The following is a 19,359-nucleotide window of genomic DNA, read 5'->3' as shown; positions in this document are numbered from 1 at the left end:
TGGCTTGACATTTCGTTGTATTTATAGTGTTTTTGATGTTCGGGTTTTCAATTTATATGTGACCAAATCTATTAATCTTTTCTTTTATATTTTTGCCTTTGGTTTCATGTGTAGAAAGCTCTTCCTCAGGCCAAAATTATATAAATATTTATATTTTTGTTGTTTCTTATAATTCAAAATTTTTAACATTAATATATATATTTTTACATTTCAACCTTTATATGAATTTACTTGTGGATATAGAGTGTAAAATTAGAAATCATTGAATAATCAATTTTTCCTCTATAATTTGGAATGCCACCTCTATCCTCTATTAAATTCATAAATGGAGCCCTGGTAGTGCAGTGGTTAAGGGCTCAGCTGCTAACCAAATGTCAGCAGTTCAAATCACCAGCCACTCCTTGGAAACCCTATGGGACAGTTCTACTCTGTCCTTTAAGTTTGCTATGAGTCAGAATCGACTTGACGGCAACAGACACACTGGTACACGTAAAATCCAAGCCTGATGCTGTCGAGTTGATTCCAACTCCTAGCGACCCCATAGGGTTTCCAAGGCTGTAAATCTTTACAGAAGTAGACTGCCCGTATCTTTCTCCCTCAGAGCTGCTGTTGGTTTAAAACCACCGACTTTTTGGTTAACAGTCAGTTGCTTTACCCACTGTACCACTAGGGCTCCTTACTAATATATATCTACAGATATATAAGGAACCGAGATGTATACATGAATATATAAGGAGCCCTGGGGAAACCCTGGTGGTGTAGTGGTTAAGACCTATGGCTACTAACCAAAAGGTCGGCAGTTCAAATCCACCAAGCACTCCTTGGAAGCCCTGTGGGGCAGTTCTACTCTGTCCTATAGGGTCGCTATGAGTCGGAATCAGCTTGACGGCAATGGGTTTTTAGAAGCCCTGGTAACACAGTGGTTAAGTGCTCAGCTACTAACTGAAAGGTTGGTGGTTCGAATCCACCGGCCACTCCTTGGGAGGAAAGTGTGGCAGTCTGCTTCTGTAAAGATTTACAGCCTTGGAAACTCTTTGGGGCAGTTCTACTCTGTCCTATAGGGTGACTATGAGTTGGAATCAGCTTGATAGCAACGGGTTTGGGTTTTATTTTATGTTGTTGTCAGGTGCCATTGAGTCAGTTCCAACTCACAGTGACCGTATGTACCACAGAACGAAACACTGCCCGGTCCTGCGCCGTCCTTACAATCCCTGTTATGCTTGAGCCCGTTGTTGCAGCCACTGTGTCAATCCATCTGGTTGAGGGTCTTCCTCTTTTTTGCTGATCCTGTACTTTACCAAGCATGAGGTGCTTCTCCAGGGACTGATCCCTCCTGACAACATGTCCAAAGTATGTAAGACGCAGTCTCACCATCCCTGCTCCTAAGGAGCATTCTGGTTGTACTTCCTCCAAGACAGATTTGTTCGTTCTTTTGGCAGTCCATGGTATATTCAATATTCTTCGCCAACACCACAATTCAAAGGCGTCAGTTCTTCTTCGGTCTTCCTTATTCATTGTCCAGCTTTCACATGCATATGATGCAATTGAAAATACCATGGCTTGGATCAGGCGCGCCTTAGTCTTCAAGGTGACATCTTTGCTTTTCAGCACTTTAAAGTGGTCCTTTGCAGCAGATTTGCCCAATGCAATGCATCTTTTGATTTCTTGACTGCAGCTTCCATGGCTGTTGATTGTGGATCCAAGTAAAATGAAATCCTTGACAACTTCAATCTTTTCTCCATTTATCATGATGTTGCTCATTGGTCCAGTTGTGAGGATTTTTGTTTTCTTTATGTTGAGGTGTAATCCATACTGAAGGCTGTGGTCTTTGATCTTCATCAGTAAGTGCTTCAAGTCCTCTTCACTTTCAGCAAGCAAGGTTGTGTCATCTGCATAACACAGGTTGTTAATGAGTCTTCCGCCTGACGCCCCGTTCTTCCTCATATAGTCCAGCTTCTCGGATTATTTGCTCAGCATACAGATTAAATGGGCATGGTGAAAGGATATAGCCTTGACCCACACGTTTCCTGACTTTAAATGGCATTAATGCTCCTGGCATGGATTCCAAGTCACCAGTTCCTGCTGCCCTCCTGCCCAGAGGGACTATATGAGGAAGAATGGGGCATCAGGATTGAAGGAAGACCTTCTAGGAGCTCTTGTGGTGCAGTGGTTAAGCACTAGTCTGCTAATCGAAAGGTTGGTGGTTCTAACCTACCAGCTGCTGCCTGGAAGAAAGATGTGGCAGTCTGCTTCTCTAAAGATTTAGAGCTTTGGTGTCTCTATATATCAGAATCGACTCAATGGCAACAGGTTTGGGTTTGGTTTAGGGACCTTCTGACTTCCAGAGGTGGGCCTATATCTTTACTCCTCGAATCTAGGTTGGCTTGTGACTTTTCAACCAGCAGAGTATAGCAGAAGTGATGCCATGTGACTTCTGGGCTAAGTCATGAAACCATGTGGCTTCCCCTTGTCGCTGGGGCACCTGCTTTGGGAGCCTTGAGCCACCATTGCTTATAAACTGACTACAGTGAAGCCACAATGCGGGAAAGGCTACATGATGAGACTCTATGGAAAGAGCCCAGGTACCAGCCATGAGTGAAGAAACTTCCAGATGGCTTCAGCCCCCAGCCGTTCGAGTCACCCCCAGCCTTCAAGTCTTCCCAGCTAGGGCCCCAGCCATCCTGGAGACAAGCCATCCCCTTTGTCTTCTATCCAAACTGCTGACTCACTGAATCTGTGTGCACAACAAAATGGTGGAGATTTTATGTCACTAAGTTTTGTGTTGTTGTGTTACACAGTAATAGATAGTAACAACAGTAGTCTAGAAGGAATCTAGAAATAAAGGAAGCCAAAGAGGGAAGGTTTATCAGTATTTCTCCAGCAGCTTGTGGAAGCCCCCCACCAGGCAAGCCTAGTGGCACAGGGTTGGAAAAATTCACCAGGCTTTTCCATTGCCTCTGTGAAATACCCTCCAAGGATGCACAAACTTGTTTCTTCCACCTTTTTGCCTACTAAAAACTAATGGATGACTATCTCAGCCATGGTGGCCAGGAATATTCTGGGCCCTGGACAAGTTAGATCATGCTGTAAACCAATAACCCAGCTTTCTGATTTGTACATCAGTCTCTTGTCAATTTAATATGTGTGAGTCAGGTCCCACACTTCTGGACTGCTTCAGCAGTACAGTGGAAAGGCTGGATTGAATTTCAGCTCTGGGTCTATCACTTAATAGTTGTGTGACTTTGGGCAAGGCACTGGGCCTCTGTGAGTCTCAGTTTCCCTGTATGTAAATTGAATCAAGAATATTTCCTTTGTACAGTTGTTGTGAGGGTTAAATGAGATGGTATTTGTAATGGGTCTAGCACAGTGCCCACGGCTAATATTATTCTTCATTTCTCTCCCCACTTCCAGCAATGCTGGGGACAGATCTAGACTACAGTGATCCCCAACACTCCCTCCCCGGCTCCGGGGAGATGAGCAGAGTTCCTCTCTGACCTCTCCAGTCCTGACCACTGTGAAGCCCACACAATTGGCAGCAGATGTCATGGCTATTGACACAAGGCTGCCTTCTCCACTGACCCACAGACATTGCTTGACTCTGCTCCTGCCCCCACAGGCTGTGGCTGAAGAAGCCGAGGAGGGAATCAAATAGGAGTGGACAGGGAGGCACTGCCAGGATGATGGAGTGCCGTCTCTGGAGGTAAACAGCCCTGTCCCATCAATCGCAGGAGGGGAGGGAAGCCAAGGGCTTGGGAAATTACAGCTCCATCAGGACGCCATCATCCCCTGCAGCTCATGAAAGTGATCAACAACCCTTTGGCTCTCATTTTAAAGATTAAACAGGAGGAAGGATGACTCGTCGGATTGCAGCCCAAGCTACTCGTGGCCCTGAATGTCAGAAAGCGTGATGGATTGAGTGCCTGAGACACAGGAAGAAAACATGGATCTCCATCTATCACTGAAGGAAACCTGAGTCGGGTCCAAGGCACCACATGGTCCCTTTGCCTCCCAGCCCTAGGACAGGTCCTGGGGGCCCAGGCCCAGGCTCTGGAACAAGAGCTCTGGGAGTCTGATCTGTTCAGTACACATCAACCACTTAGTAAATATTAGTTAAGGAACCCTGGTGGCACAACGGTTAAGTTCTCAACTGCTGACCGAAAGGTAGGCAGTTCGAACCCACCCAGCATCTCTGTGGGCGAAAGACCTGCCAATCTGCTCCTTTAAAGATTACAGCCTAGAAAACCCTATGGGGCAGTTCTACTCTGTCACATGGGCTGACCATGAGTCAACAATAGACACCTAACAGTGACAACAAATATTAGTTGAATAAGTATATGAGTTAACAAATGGATGAATCCTTGTTCTATCACTTTCTAGCTATGAGGCTTTGGGCGAGTCACTGCACAAGTCTAGTGGCCTGGTTGGGCCGCGGTTTCCTCATCTGTAAAATGGGACCAGAATGTCTACCTCCCCAGGGCTGCTGTGAAGATGAAATGACATCGCATAAGGAGAGCATAGTGATTGGTCTATATTACAAGGTGCTCAGACAAGGGCGAGGCCAGGTAGGATCGCCAGGGCATGAGCCAAGTGCAGGAGGGTAGGACAGGAGCCAGAAATCCAGACAGGGTAGGGGGCAGCTCCATGTTGCACAGTCATGACGCATTCGGGGCAAAGCCAGCTCAGCTCTGGCTCAGCTCTCTACCTGCTTCTTCTGCCTGTATTTGCTCTGTTTAGTGAGTCCTGCATTCTCCATGGCACAAGAGTGGTGCTCACAAAGGGTCTGGTGGGGCAGAGGGATCACTTTGTCAGCAGTGGCTCCGGAGGTGTCATAGAAAGTGGGGCATTTATACCATCTGTGACGGGGAGATGGGGTAGGGCTGGCAGAGTACCTTCTATGGAGCCTCCAAGAGGTCAGGCTGAGGACTTCATGTTTAATGGTAAAGGCAGCAGGGAGCTACGGAAGGTTCTGGAGCAGGACAGTGGCAATGCAAAAGAAATTCTCAGCTTTGTTAGACAATCGGTGTTTCAGCTCCTCCAAATAAGGGGTCAGCAGCACAACGTGAACCCCTGGAGCAGAAAAGAGAAAGAAAATAGCAGACCCGTGGTGGCAAGAGCACTGGCCCGGTGTCATGAGATCAGGGTTCAGGCCCAGGCTCTCCTATTCAAGGGAGTCACGTCACCTCTGGGAACCTCGGCCTTGTCTGTTAACGGGATATGGACAGTGGAAGGACCGTATGTGACAGCACCAGGACGGTCCCGACCAGTCTACGTGAATTTTATTAGTATCTGGGGTAAAATAGAGAAGGAGTGGAAAACCTGGTGAAATAAATTATTTTCAAAAGGGAAAAAAGAGCCTGGCAGGACCTCGAATTCAGGCTGCTGGACGTGGGCGTCACCAGCGTGCCCGTGGGAGGCGTTCTGCCAGCGGTGTCTCCTAAAATAACTGACCCTGGTGGGAGAGTAAGCTATTCTTTGCCACCAGGACTCTTCTCCTGCCCTCCGACTTCCCCAGGCACCCAATATGCCTGGTGGCTGAAAGCGGATGGATCAGGATTTCTTTTGTCAACTGGGGACAGGTTGGACGGTTGAAGCCTTGGGCTGCCTGCTTACAGATGCCGGCGGAGCAAAGAGTCCCTGCTGATGCGAGGAGCCAACATGGCATCAGGATCACAAAACCATTCTGTTCCGCACAGATGACAGGCAGACAGGGATGGGGTGAGGGCGAAGGGTCTGGGGCCTGGGCCCGTGACATAGTGTGCTGAATGAAATCCCAGGTCCAGAAGGCAAACTCTGCAGCCACTGGCCTTGGCAGTTGTCACATGTCCCCAGAGCCTGGCAGTTACTGCCTTTCTACTTCAATAGGCTGGGCCTTAGCAGAAGGAGTGGAGGGCCACAAGCCAGCATCCGCCTCTCAAACCCTAACTCAGCAGGCAATATTAAGCCCACAGGTCCTTCGCAGCAAGTGAGGTTGCTTAAAATAAACACAATGCGAAAAAAATCTAACTCATTACTCATGGCTTCTGCTTGGACCCCCTGCAACAGCCCCTGAGCTGCTCTTTCCTCCACCTGCAGACTCATTCCCCACCCCATCTGCTGCCCGAGCATGTGGCCAGATTTCTCTTCTGACTGCAGCTCTGTTCCAGCCATTCCCCAGCTCAAATCTCTGCCGTGACTCCCCAGTGCCTAGGAAATACCTGCACAAGGCCTTCTCTCCTTCAAGGCCAATCTCAAAAGCTGCATCCTCCAGGAAGCCTCTCCTGGTTTTTTTTAAAACAGTTTCTGACTGCTCTCTTGCAGGCCCCCGTCAGTCTTTACTTGTATCAGAGCCCACCCCCAGGCCTAGGGCTGGAGAACCACCTGGGGCAGGTCACAAAGCCAATCAAGAGAAGACACAGGAAAGAGAAAAAATAGTCTTCCTGTGGAGCCCACACACACCGCCATCTGCCAAGTAAAGAACACAATTACATGGAGAGTCACCTACCAAACCCAGAGGCCAGGAGGCCAAGTGCTGGGCAGCCTATGTGTGTGTGTACCTGTGTAAGGGCAGCCCATGTGTGTGTGTACCTGTGTAAGGGCAGCCTATGTGTGTGTGTACCTGTGTAAGGGCAGCCTATGTGTGTGTGTGCCTGTGTAAGGGCAGCCTATGTGTGTGTGTACCTGTGCAAGGGCAGCCCATGTGTGTGTGTACCTGTGTAAGGGCAGCCCATGTGTGTGTGTGCCTGTGTAAGGGCAGCCCATGTGTGTGTGTACCTGTGTAAGGGCAGCCTATGTGTGTGTGTGCCTGTGTAAGGGCAGCCTATGTGTGTGTGTACCTGTGCAAGGGCAGCCCATGTGTGTGTGTACCTGTGTAAGGGCAGCCCATGTGTGTGTGTGCCTGTGTAAGGGCAGCCCATGTGTGTGTGTACCTGTGTAAGGGCAGCCCATGTGTGTGTGTACCTGTGTAAGGGCAGCGCATGTGTGTGTGTACCTGTGTAAGGGCAGCCCAGAGGCTGGGGATGTTCTAGGTCTACAAATTATAAATCAAAATATAACTAAAACCAAGCAGTTGCTGTTGCGTTGAGTTGATTCTGGCCGGTGGTGACCCCATGTGTGTCAGAGTAGAGCTGGGTGTGCTCCGTAAGATTTTCAACTGTGACCTTTTAGAAGCAGATGATCAGGCCATCCTTCCAAGGTGCCTCTGGGTGGAGTCGAACTACCAACCTTTCAGTTAGTAGCAGAGCACTTAACTGTGTGTGCCACCCCTAAGCCAAAAGATAGGACATTAAAATGAAAAGATGTCTCAGCTCATCTAGTCCAACCCTCTCTTACACACAAGGAAAGTGGGGCTCAGAGAGGGAGCGAGGGCAGATTTCCAGTTAGAGCTCACAGGCGTCACTACTTAATTCATCCAGTCCTTTGCTCCTTGGTTCTTTCAATCATTCAACAACCTCACTAAGCCGCTGTTGGATTCTGGGCACACGGAGCAGAAGAAGTGGTCCGCCCTCCTTCCCCCATGGGACTGAGAGTAAGTCTGAGGTGCGTGGAAGCAGAGGAGGGAGAGGACACCCCACTGGGCGTGACAAGGTGAGGTTGGCAAGAGGTGGTCTTGGAAGGCTTCCCAGAGGAGATGTCTGGTCTGGGGTCTGAGGAATGTGTAGGAGTTTGTTGGATGGTTGTGATGTAGTATGCTGAATGAAATCCTGAGAGTCTGTGGACTCTCAGTCCAGTGCTCTTCCCTGACCCTGTATTGCAGGACCCTAACATCTCAGAACTACTTGAAGGTAGTCAGAATAAAAGGGCCTTCTGTCATGCTGGCTTGGCCCATCTTCTGTGGAGCCGTAAGCCCAAGGCTATGATTATGAATTGGAAAGGCCGAGTGTGACTCGCAGAAAGGCACCCCTGGGAGCTCAAGTGAGACCAGTGGCCACTAGGGGGCAGACCTTGTGTTAAAGGCTTGACTTCCCTAATGGAAAAGCTTTTAGTCTTCAATGGGTCCATGTACATCATTTTACGGATGAGGAAACTGAGGCCCAGGCAAACAGATCCTCTTGTACAAGGCTACACAGAAAATTAATGGTAGGACAGGGACTTAAAACAAATTTCTCAACCCCCTGGCCAATGTGCCCCCCATGGGGTATCATCAATGAAAGCAGCAGAGTTGATTCCCTATAGAAGCCTGGAAATATCATATCCTTCATAAAACAACAAACAAAAAAGAGCAAGAGCCTGATGAGAAATATAGTCAAGAAGAAACACAGAGCTTAAGTGTTGAGCCTAGTCAATTTGTGAAGATGTGTTTCTGAGTGTGTACTGTATGAGATCCAGTAGATTCCCATCCCTCCAGGAAGCTTTCTCTGAATCTTCTCCAGTTGGACTGGATGCCTCCTCCAAGCAACTTTGCTACCTTGTGTCATGTATCCTTATCTATACTTGCCCTTAGCCGACTGTACCATAATTCCCTGCCTCCTTGAACCTCTTCTCCATGGGACTATAAGGTCAACTACAGGAACGGTGTCTCATTCATTGCTGTGTTCCCAATTACCTAGCATATACTGGATGCTCAATGGACATTTGTTAAGTTAATAAATGCATACATAAAAGTGTGATGCCTCTTACCCTTAACTACCTTAACCTGTTGCCATCAAGTCAATTCTGACTTATAGCGGCCCTATAGGACAGAGTAGAACTGCCCCATAGGGTTTCCAAGGAGCAGCTGGTGGATTTGAACTGCCGACCTTTTTGGTTAGCAGCCAAAGCTCTTAACCACTGTGCCACTAGGGCAAAGACAAAGAAAACATAGGCTCTTCAATGAATTGAATCTCCATCTATCCATCCATCATTCATCCTTCCATCCCTCCATCTACCATTCATCATCCATCCTTCCACCCATTCATCATCTATCCCTCCACCCATTCATCATCAATCCCTCCATCCATTCATCATACATCCCTCCATCCCTCCATCATCTTTCCATTCCTCCATCATCCATCCATCCCCCGTCCATTCATCATCCATCCATCATCCTTCCATCATCTTTCCATTCCTCCATCACCCATCCATTCATCATCCATTATCTTTCCATTTCTCCATCATCCATCCATCCCTCCATCCCTCCATCATCCATCCATCCCTCCGTCCATTCATCATCCATCCATCATCCTTCCATCATCTTTCCATTCCTTCATCATCCCTCCATCCATTCATCATCATTCCTCCATCCATTCATCATCCATCCATCATCCTTCCATCATCTTTCCATTCCTCCATCATCCATCCATCCCTCCATCTATTCATCATCCATCCTTCTTCATCTATCTGCCTATACATCCAGCAGCATTTCTTGAGCACCACTATTGGCAGGACCCTGAGTTAAACAAAGGGGAATGGAGCCCAGTCTCCAAAGTGAGAAGCTCTGTTTGCAGAGGCCTTCGCAGAAAACCATCATCAAGGTTTTGGAGAAGACAGCAGCGCAATTTAGGGACATAATTGAATCAATACTCCCTGATCTCTGAAATCTATGTCTGTTAAGTGACCAACAAAGGACGGTGGCCAGGGAAGTGCCGCTGACAGCCTAGAGAGAGAAAACTCAGTTTGACAGCTGATGGGGAATAAGCCTGCTGGGGTGGGGCTGCTGGAACCCCCAGGGACCTTTCCATTATAACAAATCACTGGAGTTGGGGCTCCTGACCATGAATGTGATCGTCTGCTCTGGAAGCTACGGTGCAAGCAGTAGGCGCCAATGATAACAGGTCTCAGCAGTATGATAAATTCTCCTTGCCAGAAGCCTGGACTCTAGCCTGCCTGCCATGGGGGCCGTTCCCACTTGAGACCCCTCCCCAACTTGACCGAGGGCAGCAATCATGACAACAGTCATACATTCTTTGCAGCAGGACACATTCTTTCCCCTTTTGAGCTTTTTGAAGACCCTGAACAAACTTATTACCATAGGGTCAATTCTGACTCATAGTGACCCTATAGGACAGAGTAGAACTGCCCCCTAAAGTTTCCAAGGCTGTCATCTTTACAGAAGCAGGCTGCCACATCTTTCTCCCACAGGGCATCTGGTAGATTCGAACCACTGACCTTTTGGTTCGCAGCTGAGCACTTAACCACTGCACCACCAGGGCTCCAGACGACCCCGAGAGGGAGGCATTACTATTCTTCCCCTTTCTCAGGTAAGAAAGCAGAGGCTCCAGAGGGTGAACAGACTTGACCAACATCATACAGTTTGTAACTGTCAGCGGAAATGCCAACTTCGGTTCCTTCTCAAAGCCTTCTGGGGAAGTGACTCAATATCGGCCTAATTAAGGCATCTTCTAATTTAGACCCAGAGTGAAAACAGCTCGGTGCTGGCCAGGGAATGAGAACAGCATTAGGACTTAGAATCAAGGCACCACCCATCTGTGGTGTTTGAGGAACCTGGGGAGGAGGTGGGGGCCCTTGGACCTGCCTTTCTCACGCACACACTAGGAGGCTAATGGAGTCTTTCTTAGTCAGAGCTCTGTAGCATCCATTTCAAAGCAAAAAGGCATTCGCGAGGGCTGCCAGTTGTCATTTTTATAATGAAATTTGCTTTCAAATTCCAAGGCCATACTAAAGACAAAATAAAGCAAACTCAGGGGGCGGAGGCTCAGACGCTGTGACGAGGGAAGAGCTGGAAACCTCACAGCGGCCGTCGTGACTGAGATGCCTACACAGTGCACACATACCACGCACGTGTACACACATGTGCATGCACACACACACACAAGCACACGTGCACACATTTTCCCAGCTGACAACCTGAAGGGCTTAGCACGCTCGCTCAGTGCAGGCAAACTGGGATCTGATTCTAGCTCTGCCCCCGACACACTGAGTACCCTCGCCTCTCTGTACCTCAGTTTCCTCGTCTGTAAAATGGGCATAATGGTAGTACTTATCCTCTAGGGTTGTTAGAACTATTCTTGGCCACAGTGATGCTATGTAAGTGTAAAATAAAATAAAATAATGAATCCCAGCTTTGCCACTAATCCAGTAAGTGACCTTAGTAAATACCCACTGAACTGCCTTCCTGGCCCTCACTTTTCTGAATTGTCGTCCTGGCCCTCACTTTTCTGGAAAAATTCCCCTTGCTCCCTTCCAAATGGTTGCCAAGTCTGTAGTATGGAGGGCAGACTAGGGTGACAGCTAAGAATGTGGGCTCTGAAGTCAGACTTGTTATTGTGTGCCATCAATTGGATTTCGATGCATAGCGACACAATGTGACAGAGTAGAACTGCCCCATAGAGTCTTCTAAGCTGTACTCTTTATGGCAGCAGATTGCCAGGTCTTCCTCCTTTGGAGCTGCTGGGTGGGTTTTATCTACCAACCTTTTGGTTAGCAACCAGGTGCTTAACCATTGTGCTACCAAGTTTCCTTCTGAAGACTACCAGGTCCAAATCCCAGCCACATCCATCTCCTAGGTTGTGTCCTTGGATTAGTCACAGGAGCTCTCCAAGCCTCAGTTTCTTCACCTGTAAAATACGGATAAGAATTGTACCTACCCCATGGGGTGGCTTATTGGGAGGTTGTAATTGACACAAGTTTGTAAGGGGCTCAGCCCTGTGCCTAACATGATTCGGCTCAATCAACGTGAACTGCTAGAATTACATTTTCATTCCAAGTGACTCTTCGCCCCTGGCCATGGTCGATTGGGCCTGGCGTGGGCACCTGACCAAAGCTAAGCCAATCAGCTTCCTCCCCAGGGAGCCGTGCTTGATGCTGAGGAGGAGTGCCCTCCACCTCTCCATGGTGAGCTGGGTGCAGTGGCTGCTGTCATGAAGGCTGAAGAGCCTGGGAGCTGATCTGCAAAAGGGGAGGCAGAGCGAGAACCCTGGTTCTTGGGGCCAAGACATCATGAGGGAAGCCACCTTGCTGCTGAGGCAGCCCTGTGTCCTTAGGACGACCTCTCTTTTCACTTCAGCTGGTTCAAGCACGCTTTGGTTCCTCGTCCTGATCAGACCTCAGTTTCCTCAGCTGTCACATAAGTGAGTCAGGTCTGAGGCTGCTGAGCCATCGTCCAGCTCTGATGCCCTGGGCATGACCTTAGAAAGCTGCAAAACCAATGGACGGGATCGTGGTGCCTGCAACATTTACAGAAAGATTTCGTGCTGTAGACATCCCTGAAGTTAGCCCTGCTTGCTTTGGATTAAGAGCCCTGGTGGCGCTGTGGTTAAGTACTTGGTTGCTAATCCAAAGGCAGGCAGTGTGAACCCACCAGCCCTGGTGGCATAGTGGTTGACAGCTGCTAACCAAAAGGTCAGCGGTTCAGATCTACCAGCCACCCCTTGGAAATCTTATGGGGCAGTTCTACTCTGTCCTATAGCGTTGCTATGAGTCTGAATCGACTTGACTGTGACGGGTTTGGTGTGGGTCTTTGGCTGCTCCTCGGGAGAAAGGTGTGGCAGGCTGCTTTCATAAAGATTACAGCCTTGGAAACACTGTGTAGCGGTTCTACTCTGTCCTATAGGGTCACTATGTGTTGGGATCAACTCGCCGGCAATGGAGTTTCTTTGGGTTATCCAGACTTTTTCTTTACTATTTTCTGGTTAGTGCTCAGTTAGTGGCTCACTCCACTTTTTGGGCCCCTTCTATGAGTAGGTCCAGTGGTGGTCACAGTGGGGGACCTTACAGACCAGGTCACTCCCACATAGATGCTGTGAGAGCGAGAATCAGGGCTTGTTTCTCAGGATCCCCTGATTGATGCCACCTCTAGACTTTGGACTTCACCTCTATCATTCATGGTCTTGCCTTTTTTTGGTGTCTGTTTCTCTCCCAGATGGTGAGCCCTTTGAGGACGGGGTCTGTGCCACTTTCTTGTCAATGTGATCATGTGTGGCAGGTGAATGGGATGAACGAATGAGGGATGTTAACAAAATGAGCCCTTCCCGAGAAGGAAAACAGGAAGGAGAAGGCTCTGGAAACCAAGAACATTGAGGAAAGGTCTTTGACCTGGAAGAGACTTCGGGGGCTCTTACGAACTGTAAATACCTGAAAGAACTGTGTGGGAAAGAAAGTGGAATGAATCTGAACAATATTTACTGTTTCCTGAACACCTACTACACCTCACACCCTGCGCTAGGGGCCTCTCATCATTCACTCATAGCAAACACAGGAACGAGTCCTCCTTGCACCCATTTTACAGATGAAAAGGTGGAAGCTTGGAGAGGTGAGGCGTGCAGGTAAGGAATGGAGCTGGGAGTTAAAGGTAGCTCTGTCTTAACCTCGCACTACTCCATCTTCTTGGAGACCTGGTGGCGCAGTGGTTAAGAGCTAATGTGCGCAACAGCTGCTAATCGAAAGGTCAGCAGTTTGAATCCATCAGCAGCTCCTTGGAAACCCCATCGAGCAGTTCTGCTCACTCCTATAGGGTCACTATGAGTCCATCTTCTTGCATGTAAAAAATGATAATAAGATCAAACATAACAAATGAACATGATGAAAGAAAAGTGGCTCCCCAAGGCAGAATTGACCCTGACAGGGGGAAGTCACAGAGAGGAAGCCTCTGTCTCAATCTGTGAAAGAACTTCTAAATCCACGGCTGGATCCCAAGGGAATGAGTAGTGAGACTCTCGTCTCAGGAGGTATTCAAGAAGCAATAGAAGCTGCTCACTGGGGATGATCCAAGGGCCAGTTGGTTCCTATCTCTGAAGTTAGAGTTGTTTTTCAGACTCCACAGAGCACAGTCCCCACCTCTCACTGACAAGCCCCACCCTATGGTGGCCCACATCCCACCTCCCAGCCCCCCAGGACTCGGGAGCAGCCGCGTGACAGCTCTGGCCCACACGGGCTCCCCATTCCAAGTGGGCGGGGAGGCGCCCTGGGGAGTTCCCACTCGGGACCAGAGCATGCGCTGAGTCAGGAACTGCCTGGCTGTCACCGCCACTGCAGCCCCGCCCGTGGCAGGCGGTGGTGGGGCTGTGGCCGGCAGAGTAACTGCCTCCTGCCCACACTTCCTGGTGTCACAGCCCCAGCCTCTTGCGCTCCACCTCCCTGGGAGGTGTGTCTTCTAGGCGGGAACTCTGGAGTGGGGTGACAAAGACACCTGGTTTCCTCCCTGAGATGGGAGGCACCACCTTCCGAGCCTCTGCTGTGAGGGGGTCAAGAAGCCGACCTTGGCATCCAGCAGCACATTTCCTGTCCAGCCTCCCCAGGAGCACAGGCAGGTCCCCCAGCGTCCCCAGGAATAACCTGCTGGCCGGGGAATTTGATGAGCTGATGGCCTGAAGGGCATAGAACCGTCGGTCCACCAGGGGCAGGGGCTACTATCACTTCACCTAACCCTCCTGACAGCTCAGTGCGATGGTAAAAGTGATCTTACTTTTATAAATGAGGAAACTGAGACTCCAAAAGACAAAATTACTCACCCAAAATCATATGGCTGGCAGTGACAGAGACTTGGATTCGAACCCAGGATGGCCTCACCCTAAGCCCAGCCTCCTCCCCCATTCCAACTCTGAGGGGCACAACCCAAAGCCTGGTGCTGCCTGAGCTCTATGCAGCAACACAGCCGAGTGGTGTGGGGGGCACACCCGTCTGCTAGGTGGGGGGGAGGAGGGCAGGAAGTGGTCGCTAGGATCCAGTGCTCACAGGTCTCCTTCCTGACCGAAGCCTGGAGGCAGGGCTCTCAAAGAAGTCAGTGAACAAGGTTTGGGCCCAAGTGACAGGCACAGAGAGCAGACCCTGGGGTAGCGGTACCAGGAGGGAGGGTCCCTGAAGGATGGGGAGACCAGGGAGAGCAGAGGCCTTTCCGGAAGGGGAAACCAAAACAGCCAAACCCATTGCTGTGGACTAGATCCCACTCATAGCAACCCCATGTGTTACAGAGTAGAATTTCTCCGTAGAGTTTTCTTGGCTGGAAACCCTGGTAGCATAGTGGTTAAGAGCTAGGGCTACCAACCAAAAGGTTGGCAGTTTGAATCCACCAGGTGCTCCTTGGAAACTCTTTGGGGCAGTTCTACTCTGTCCTACAGTGTCGCTATGAGTCATAATTGACTCGATGGCAGTGGGTTGTTTTTTTTGTTTTCTTGGCTGTAACCTTTACAGAAGATGGCCAGGCCTTTCTTTCACAGTGCTGCTGGGTGGGTTCAAACTGCCCATGTTTAGGTTAGAGTCCAGCGGGAAAGGGCAGGGAAAATTGGGGGCAAAGAGCCTCAGGGAGGCTCAGCCAGAGAGAGGAGACAGCAACCGCCCCTTTCCGGCCAGGCTGAGGCCCCAGTAGGGGCTCGAGAGCAGGCAGATTCAGGTTTGACACAGGCCCAGGTCCAAGCAGAAACTGAGACGCTGGGGCCTGGAGCCTATGGGTCGCTGCCCACGGCAACAGTGGGACTGAACCTAGTGGGGCTGTGAAGACATACCCTTGGGGACATCTGCCAGACCAGGGCTGAGGGTTCTCCTTGGCAGCAGGGTGCTGAAGGCTGTGCCTTTCCTGGGTGCACAGCTCACAAGTCCCCAGGAAAGCTCAGCCTGCAAGGCCCTAAGGGGCAGGTTATGAGGGAGTCTGGCTGGCAGAAAAGCAGTGCTGCCCAGGGGCAATGAGACACCAGTCTAGGATCAAATCCCCTTCATGGCATTTCTTATCTGTGGGGCCTTGAGGAAATCACTTCACAGCCGTTTCCTCATCAGTAGGATGATGGAATCAGACAGTGTACAGGACGCAGCTGATGAAGTGAGTACCAGCTTCCAGCACACAGTAGGTGCCCCCTAAGCAGTTGCTCCTACTAAGGTCCTGCAGACTCTAGACTCTTAAACTCTCAGACCAACGAGTCTCCTTCAGGCGATACAACCGTCAGAGCAGCCTGCAGACAGAAGGGGGTCTCCCAGCCTGAGTGGACAATTGTCCATAGGCTCATGGCTCACCCCAGGGCCTGTCTCCTCTGGATAGACGCCCCCTCCTCCCCTCTGGTGGTACAGTAACTTTCCTGGGGCCACTGTAACAAAGTACCACCTACTGGGTGGCTTAGAAGGAGCTCTGGTGGCGCAGTGGGTAAAGCGATCGACTGCTAACCAGAAGGTCGGCGGTTCGAAACCACCAGCAGCTCCGTGGGAGAAAGATGAGGCAGCCTGCTTTCTTAAAGATTTACAGCCTTAGAAGCCCAATGGGGTCACTATGAGTCAGAATTGACTTGATGGCAGTGGGTGGGGTGGCTTAAAAACAACAGGAGTTTATTATTCTCTCACTGTGCTGGAGGCTAGAAGTCTGAAACCAGGGTGTGGGCAAGGTTGGTTCCTTCTGGAGGCTCTGAGGGAGAATCTGTTCCGTGCTTCACTCCTAGCTTCCGGTGGTTACTGGCAATCCTTGGCGTTCCTTGGCTTGTAACTGCATTATTCCAATTCCTGTTTCCATCTTCACATGACCTCCATGCTTGTGTCTTCTGTGCCCAAATGTCCCCCTTCGTACAAGAACACCAGTCAGTGGATTAGGGCACACACCTAGGTCCCTGATGTGGCACAAATGGTCAGGTGCTTGGCTATTAACCGAAAGGTTGGTGGTTCAAACCCACCAGAGGCACCTTGGAAGAAAGCCCTGGTGATCGACTTCACAGCTGTGAAAACCCTGTGGAGCACAGTTCTGTTCTGCAACACCTGGGGTCACCGTGAGTCAGACTCAACTCCACGGCAACCAGTTTGGGTGGTTTTATGCAGTATGACCCATCTTAACTTGATTACGTGTGCAAAGGCTCTACTTCCACGTAAGGTCACGGTCACAGGTATCGGGGGTTAGGACTTCAACGTATCTTTTGCGGAGGCACAAGTCAACCCAGTACAGCTGGTTTTCTCTGCCTGCTGTTCCAGGGGAGCCCCTGAGGAGGAACAGTGGCTTGGCTCCTGCGGCCTAAGTCTCAGGGCTTGCCGTCCTCCCCCTCCGCTGCTCCAGCCCCCAGAGCTCAGCCTCGCCAGGGAAGTTGTGACCCGTGAGTGCTTCGAGGACTCGCTCCATGGGTGCAGCGAGGAACTTGGGTGTCGGTGCACTAGGGAGTCCCAAATGGTGGGAGTCCCATTGCACTGGGAGGGAGCTGACCGTCTTGGGGGGTGAATACCCAGGCGTTGGTAATTAGGGCTCTATGTCTGATGGATGATGCAATTCTGACAGGTCTGTGTTCAAATCCCAGCTCAATGGCCTTGAGCAAACCGCCTCCCTTTTCCAAGTTGACTTTTCCTCCTTTGTAAGACTGGGTAATGACGTCTAACTCACCGGGTCATTGGGGAGATTAATTGAGACCATGTGTAAAAGTCATTTGCACACAAAGTGCCCAGCATGATGGAGTCAGACAGTTGAGCCCAGATGCTGGCTCCTCCAGTTTCTAGCTGGTGACTTGGGATGAGACATTCCATCTGTCTAAACCACAGTTTCCTTCTTGTAAAATGGAGAGAGATGTATGTTTGCAGAGTTGTTGGCAAGACAGAAATGAGATGATGTATAGAAAGCGCCTAGCATGGGAGTGGTATACACAAGGCACTCAAGAACCAAGAGTTGAAATTACGAGTGGGACAAGCATAGCCCACAGGGTGATCAAAGGCACCATCCCTTGAACTTTGTTCAGTGGGGAGAACTTCTCCTGCCCCTGGACAGGCCCTTGGCTGTTCTGCTCCCCAATAGATAATTCATTCAACATTTGTGTTGGTAACATTTGTGGTATAATATTGTTTGAGTGTCTACCATATGAAAGGTGTTCACTAGCGGCAGCGCTGCTAAGTTGAGGCTATGAGGATAAATGAGTGAGATTCCTAGCCTCCAGAAGTGTCTATTGGGGGACATAAATAGCTCAAATACAGCTGGCAGCATCTGCCACGAAAGAGGAACAGATAAAGTGTGATGAGCCTTCAGAAGAGGGAAAGAACAATTCTGGCTGCAGGTGGGGAGGGGGCCAGGGTGATAGAGACCAGGGAAGAGCTCCAGCAGCAGGTGGCACTCGAGCTGGTCTTTGAGAGATGGCATCTGTATAAGAGAGATGGGCGAGGGGCTTTCAGGGGGGCAAGCACAGCTTGGGCAGAGGCACCGAGGCTGAAAGGGGAAGAGAGGCTGTGCTGGGAGCCTTTGCCCTAAGACAGCATGTAGATATTGTGAATTCTACCCAGGCTGCAAAGGCAGGGCTGGGTCGTGATGCTCACGTTGCGTTAGGCACACCACAGAGATTGTGGAATGGATGAAGACATGAGTCGATGTCCAACTTTTCTGAGTTTCTTCAACCTATATTCTATAACGCATAGCAAAGTGACTTACAAACTTAGTTTCTGAAAACCTGCTCTGGTTAGAGGCCTGCTGGTGACCTGTCAACCACATTAAACAGAGACCTGAATTCACCACCAATAGTGAGCCCTACTGTGTGGCAGGTACTGTGCTGAGGGGATTCCAGAATCATGCCTTTAAATCTTTACAGCATCCCTCGGTAGATTTCTCACTTGTGGGAGACCCAGGTTCAATTCCCAGCCAACACGCCTCACGCATAACCACCAATTGCCTGTCATTGGAGGCTTGCTATGGGTATTGCTATGATGCTGAACAAGTTTCAACAGAGCTTCCAGACTGAGACAGAGTAGGAAGAAAGACCTGGCAATTTAGTTCCAAAAATCAGCCAATGAAAACCCTACGGGTCACCACAGTCCAATCGGCAAGTGTGAGAAAGTACTGTAGCCGAGGCTGGAGGGGAGGGGAGGGCTGCATCCTCGGGGCTTCCTGTGCTGGGCAAGGAGTCTGGATTCTGACCCAAGTGCAGTGGGCAGTGTTGGAGGGAGTTTACGGATATGACTCCCACTGTTTAAAGATCAAGGAGCCCTCATGGCATAGTGGTTAAGTGCTTGGCTGCCAACCAAAAGGCCAGTGGTTTAAACCCACCAGCTGTTCCACAGGAGAAAGATGTGGCAGTCTGCCTCTGTGAAGATTTACAGTCTTGGCAATGCTATGGGGCAGTTCTACTCTGTCCTATGGGGTCGCTGTGAGTCGGTATTCAGCTCGATGGCAGTGGGTTTGGCTTGGTTTAAAGACGGCACCGGCTGCTGCATGAGGGTTGGCTGCAAACGGAAGGAGTGGGAGCCGGGGGCTGAGGCAGGAGGTTGTGGCCGTGGTCCAGGTGAGAGTGGTGACAGTGACAGTGGAGACGGAGGGACGCGGTTGTATTGGGATTCACTGCGTTTGGAGGTGAAGTTAATGGCTCTTTCTAACAGAGGAGACAGGGGACCAGGGTGTGGGGGCAGGGGCAAAGGGGAATCTAAGGTAATTTCTAGATGTTTTGCTTAAGCAATAGGTCCCTGGGTGGTGCAAATGCTTTGTTCGACTACTAGTCTAAAGGTTGGTGGTTCGAACCCACCCAGCGGCACCACAAAAGAAAGGCCTGGCGATCTGCTTCTGTAAAGATTACAGCC

The sequence above is a fragment of the Elephas maximus genome, chromosome 10 (genome assembly GCF_024166365.1).
Source record: "Elephas maximus indicus isolate mEleMax1 chromosome 10, mEleMax1 primary haplotype, whole genome shotgun sequence".
In the NCBI taxonomy this organism is placed as follows: Eukaryota; Metazoa; Chordata; class Mammalia; order Proboscidea; family Elephantidae; genus Elephas; species Elephas maximus.
Note: the sequence above shows the minus strand (reverse complement) of the source record.